Below are 6,756 nucleotides of genomic sequence, written 5' to 3' on the forward strand. Positions count from 1 at the left end.
GCACAAATTTTGAGAGAGATAATTCCAAAAAGTGTCTGTAATTTTTAGGGGTTGTAAACTTTTTTTAGTTTTTATATATCAGGTTTTGCAATCGTCAAAAAAAGGAGGAAGCAGGGATTTGTAACTAAGTGTTGACTCCCAATCCATAAGTCTTTCCTTACAAAACATATAGCCCGTTCCGCATGATAAATCATTTTACAATCATCTATGACCGTTAGGTCATCTTTTTGTATGTGGGCAAAATAATGCCTTGTTTGACTCGGGTAAATATCCCACCACATGTTCACTTGATAATTTAATGTTATTCTCGTTAAATGGTTTTGATCCATAAGTCATTTGCATCTTTAACATGTTTCAAGCATGCATATCCATTTTTTAAAACATGTGTAGAAAAAAAAAATTCTTATAAAATTCCAAGCTATTAGGGTTGAACTAGTGGAATTTACCAAACTTGGATAACAAAACTTTTGTGTTCATTTGTGGGGTGAAATTAAATTTTCTTTACTTACATTTGTCATTGCCTTAAATTATTTCAGTACATAAACACTAAAATTTTATTTTGTTATGATCTATCCGCCTTTTATCTCTTTTTTCGTTTACGAGATGAAGGGAAAGTGAAAACTCAAGTTTGGATTTAAGAAAAAATTATACATCTATAAAGGAAATGTACATTGCACAAATTTAGGGAGAGATAATTCCAAAAAATTTCTATTATTTTATGGGATTGTAAACTCTTTTTAGTTTTTATAGATCAGGTTTTGCAATCGTCGGGAAAAGTGGGAGGTAGGGGAATTTTAACTGAGTGTTGACGCCCAATCCATAAGTCATTCCATACAAAAATATAGCCCTTTACGCATGATAAATCACTTTTAAATCATCTATGATCGTTAGGTCTGCTTTTTGTAAGTGGGCAAAATAATGGCTTGTTTGACTCGGGTAAATATCCCACCGCACGTTCACTTGAGAATTTAATGTTATTTTCTTTAAAAGGTTTGGATCCAAAGGTCATTTGCATATTTAACATGTTTCAAGCATGCATAACCAATTTTTTAAAATATGTGCAGAAAAATCTCTTTCTTATAAAATTCAAGCTATTAAAGTTGAACGAGTGGAATTTCCCAAACTTGGATAAAAAAACTTTTGTGTTCATTAGTGGTGTGTGAATAAATCTTCTTTACTTACATTTGTTATTGATTCAAAATTTTTCCATATATAAACTCTAAAATTTTAAATATTGTTGTCATCTATTTGCCTTTTATCTCTTTTTTTTATTACGAGAAGAAAGGAAAGTGAAAACTCAAGTTTTGATCAAGACAAAAGTATACATCTAAAATGGAAATGCACAATGCACAAATGTAGAGAGAGATAATTCCAAAAAGTTGTTCCTAATTTTTAGGGATTGTAAAATTTTTTTAGTTTTTATATATTAGGTTTTGCGAACGTCAGGAAAAGGGGGAGGCGGGATTTTTAACTGAGTGTTGACTCCCAATCCATAAGTTATTCCTTGAAAAAATATATCTCGTAATGCATGATAAATCACTTTACAATCATCTATGATCGTTAGGTCAGCTTTTAGTAATTGGGCAAAATAATGGCTTGTTTGACTCGGGTAAATATCCCACCACATGTTCACTTGAGAATTTAATGTTATTCTCTTTAAAAGGTTTGGATCCATAGGTCATTTGCATCTTTAACAAGTTTCAAGCATGCATATCCATTTTTTAAAACATGTGTAGAAAAATCTCTTTCATAATATTCCGAGCTATTAGAGTTGAACTAGTGGAATTTCCTAAACTTAGATAACAAAACTTTTGTGTTCATTTGTGGTGTGTCAATAAATTTTCTTTACTAACATTTGTTATTGCTTTAAATTCTTTCCATACGTAAACTCTAAAATTTTCATTTTGTTGTGATCTGTTTGCCTTTTTTCTCTTTTTTTTTGTTTACAAGATGAAGGGAAAGTGAAAACTGAAGTTTTGATTTAAGAAAAAAGTATGCATCTTAAATGGAAATGCACAATGCACAAATGTCGAGAGAGATAATTCCAAAAAGTGTTTAGGAAATTAAACTCTTTTTAGTTTTTATAGATCAGGTTCTGCAATTGTCAAGAAAAGGGGGAATCGGGGGATTTTTAACTGAGTGTTGACTCCAAATCCATAAGGCATTCCTTATAAAGATATAGCCTGTTATGCATATCAATCACTTTACAACCATCTATGATCGTTAGGTTAGATTTTTGTAAATGTTCAAATTAAAGGCTTATTAGACCCGGGTAAATATCTCATCGCATGTTTACTTGGGAATTTAATGTTATTCTCTTTAAAGGGTTTTGATCCATATGTCACTGGCATCTTTAACTTGTTTAGAGCATGCATATCCATTTTCTAAAACATGTGTAGAAAAAACTCTTTCTTATAAAGTTCTATTCTATTAGGGTTGAACTACTGGAATTTCCCCAACTTGGATAACAAAAGTTTTGTGTTCATTTGTTGTGTGTGACTAAATTTTGGTTCCTAACATTAGCTATTGCTTTAATTCTCTCCATACATTAACTCTAAAATTTTCATTTTGTTGTGATTTATTTCCCTTTTATCTCTTTTTTTGTTGACGAGATGAAGGGAAAGTGAAAACTCAAGTTTTTATTTAAGAAAAAAGTATCCATCTAAAATGGAAATTCTCAATGCAGAAATGAAGAGAGAGATAATTCCAAAAAGTATTTGTAATTTTTAGGGATTGTAAACTCTTTTTAGTTTTTATATATCAGGTTTTGCAATCGTCAGGAAAATGGGGAGGCGGGGGATTTTTAATTGAGTGTTGACTCCCAATCCATAAGATATTCCTTAAAAAAATGTAGCCCTTTATGAATGATAAATCACTTTACAATCATCTATGATTGTTTGGCCAATTTTTTGTAAATGGGAAAAATAATGGCCTGTTTGACTCAGGTAAATATCCCATTGCACGTTCACTTGAGAATTTAATGTTACTCTATTTAAAAGGTTTGGTTTCATAGGTCAATGGAATCTTTAACATGTTTCAAGTATGCATATCAATTTTTTTAAACATGTCTCAAAAAATCTGTTTCTTGTAAAATTCTGAGCTATTAGGGTTGAACTAGTGGAATTCCCAAACTTGGATAACAAAATTTTGTGTTCATTTGTGGTGTGTGAATAAATTTTCTTTACTTCAATTTTTTATTGCTTTAAATTATTTCCATACATCAACTCTAAAATTTTCATTTAGTTGTGATTTGTTTGCCTTTTGTCTCTTTTTTTGTTTACAAGATGAAGGGGGAGTCTAAACTCAAGTTTGGATTTAAGAAAAAAGTATACATCTAAATTATAAATGCACAATGCACAATGCACAAATGTAGAGAGAGATAATTCCAAAAAGTATCTGTAATTTTAAGGTATTTTAAACTCTCTTAGTTTTTATATATGAGGTTTTGCAATCGTCGGGAAAAGGGGGAGGCGGGGGATTTTTAACTGTGTGTTGACACCCTCTCCATAAGTCATTCCTTACAAAAATATAGCCCGTTATGCATGATAAATCACTTTACAATCATATATGATCGTTAGGTCAACTTTTTGTAAATGGGAAAAATAATGGCTGGTTTGAATCGGGTAAATATCTCACTGCACGTTCACATGAGAATTTAATGTTATACTATTTAAAAGGTTTGGACCCAGAGGTCATTTGCATTTTTAAGATGTTTCAAGCATGGATATCCATTTTTTAAAACACGTGTAGAAAAATCTCTTTCTTATTAAATTCCAAGCTATTAGGGTAGAAGAAGTGGAATTTCCCAAACTTGGAAACAAAAATTTTGTGTTCATATGTGGTTTGTGAATAAATTTTCTTTACTTACATTTTTTATTGCTTTAAATTCTTTCCATACATAAACTCTAAAATTGTCATTTTGTTGTGATCTATTTGCCTTTTATCTCTTTTTTTGTTTACGAGATGAAGGGAAAGTGAAAACTCAAGTTTTGATTGAAGAAAAAAGTATACATCTAAAATAAAAATGCACAATGCACAAAAGTAGAGAGAGATAATTCCAAAAAGTGTCTGCAATTTTTAGGGATTGTAAACACTTTTTAGTTTTTATGTATCAAGTTTTGCAATCGTCGAGAAAAGGAGGAAGCGGGGATTTGTAACTGACTGTTGACACCCAATCCATAAGTCATTCCTTACAAAAAAAATAGCCCATTTCGAATGATAAATCATTTTACAATCATCTATGACCGTTAGGTCAGTTTTTTGTATGTGGGCAAAATAATGCCTTGATTGACTCTGGTAAATATCCCACCACACGTTCACTTGAGAATTTAATGTTATTCTCTTTAAAAGGTTTGGATCCGTAGGTCATTTCCATCTTTAACATGTTTCAAACATGCATATCCATTTTTTAAAACATGTGTAGAAACATCTCTTTGTTATAAAATTCCAAGCTGTTAGGGTTGAACTAGTGGAATTTCCCAAACTAGGATAACAAAAATTTTGTGTTCATTTGTGGTGTGTGAATAAATTTTCTATACTTACATTTGTTATTGCTTTAAATTCTTTCCATACATAAACTCTAAAATTTTCATTTTGTTGTGATCTATTTGCCTTTTATCGCTTTTTTTGTAAATGAGATGAAGGAAAAGTGGAAACTCAACTTTTTATTTAAGAAAAAAGTATACATCTAAAATGGAAATGCACAATGCAATGTAGAGAGAGATCATTCCAAAAACATTATGTATTTTTTAGGGTTTGAAAACTCTTTTTTGTTTTTATATATCAGGTTTGGCAATCGTCAGGAAAAGGGGGAGGCGGGGGATTTTTCACTGAGTGTTGACTACCAATCCATAAGTCATTCCTTACAAAAATATAGCCCGTTACCCACGATAAATCATTTTACAATCATCTATGATCGTTAGGTCAGCTTTTTTTAATTGTGCAAAATAATGGCTTGTTTGACTCGGGTAAATATCCCACCGCTCGTTCACTTGAGAATTTAATGTTATTCTCTTTAAATAGTTTGGATCCATAGGTCATTTTCATCTTTAACATGTTTCAAGCATGCATATCCGTTTTTTAAAACATGTGTAGAAAAAAAATTTCATATAAAATTCCAAGCAATTAGGGTTGAACTAGAAGAATTTACCAAACTTCGATAACAAAAATTTTGTGTTCATTTGTGGTGTGGGATTAAATTTTATTTACTTACATTTTTTATTGCCTTAAATTCTATCCATAAATAAATTCTAAAATTTTCATTTTGTTGTGATCTATCTGCCTTTTATCTTTTTTTTCGTTTCCGTGATGAAGGAAAAGTGAAAACTCAAGTTTGGATTTAAGAAAGAAGTATACATCTAAAATGCAAATGCACATTTCACAAATGTAGAGAGAGATAATTCCAAAAATTTCCTATTATTTTAAGGGATTGTAAACTATTTTTAGTTTTTATATATCAGATTTTGCAATCGTCGGGAAAAGGGGGATGCGGGGGATTTTTAACTGAGTGTTGACTCCCAATCCATCAGTCATTCCTTACAAAAATATAGCCCATTACGCATGATAAATCACTTTTCAATCATCTATGATCGTTAGGTCAGCTTTTTGTAAGTGGGCAAAATATTGGCTCGTTTGACTTGGGTAGATATCCCACCGCACGTTCACTTGAGAATTTAATGTTATTCTCTTTAAAACGTTTGGATCCATAGGTCATTTTCATCTTTAACATGTTTCAAGCATGCATATCCAATATTTTAAAACATGTGTAGAAAAATCTTTCTTATAAAATTAAAGCTATTAGGGTTGAACAAGTGGAGTTTCCCAAACTTGGATAAAAAAGGTTTTGTGTTCATTTGTGGTTTGTGAATAAATTTTCTTTACTTACATTTGTTATTGCTTCAAATGTTTTCCATATATAAACTCTAAAATTTTAATTTAATTGTGATCTATTTGTCTTTTATCTCTTTTTTTGTTTACGTGAAGAAAGGAAAGTGAAAACTCAAGTTTTGATTTAAGAAAAAAGTACATATCTAAAATGGAAATGCATGATGCACAAATGTACAGAGAGATAATTTTTAGGGATTATAAACTCTTTTTAGTTTTTGTATATCTTGTTTTCCAATCGTCAGGAAAAGAAGGAGGCGGGGGATTTTTAACTGAGTGTTGACTCCCAATCTATAAGTCATTCCTAACAAAAATTTAGCCCATTATGCATGATAAATCACTTGACAATCATCTATGATCGTTAGGTAAGCTTTTGTAAGTGGGCAAAATAATAGCTTGTTTGACTCGGGTAAATATCCCACCGCACGTTCACTAGAGAATTTAATGTTATTCTCTTTAAAAGGTTTGGATCCATAGGTCATTTGCATCTTTAAGATGTTTCAAGCATGCATATCCATTTTTTAAAACATGTGTAGAAAAATCTCTTTGTTATAAAATTCCAAGCTATTAGGGTTGAATTAGTGGAATTTCCAAAACATGCATAACAAAACTTTTGAGTTCATTTATTATGTATGAATAAATTTTCTTTACTTACATTTTTTATTGCTTTAATTCTTTCCATGAATAAACTCCCAAATTTTCATTTAGTTGTGATCTATTTGCCTTTTATCTCTTTTTTTGTTTACGAGATGAAGGAAAAGTGAGAACTCAGGTTTTGAATTTAGAAAAAAAATATACATCTAAAAAGGAAATGCACAATGCACATAAGTAGAGAGATAATTCCAAAAAGTGTTTATAATTTTTGGCGATTGT

Source organism: Aristolochia californica, unplaced genomic scaffold (genome assembly GCF_029961685.1).
Source record: "Aristolochia californica isolate CCGP_79_NKW_82.1479 unplaced genomic scaffold, dmAriCali1.0.hap1 SCAF_8, whole genome shotgun sequence".
Lineage (NCBI taxonomy): Eukaryota > Viridiplantae > Streptophyta > Magnoliopsida > Piperales > Aristolochiaceae > Aristolochia > Aristolochia californica.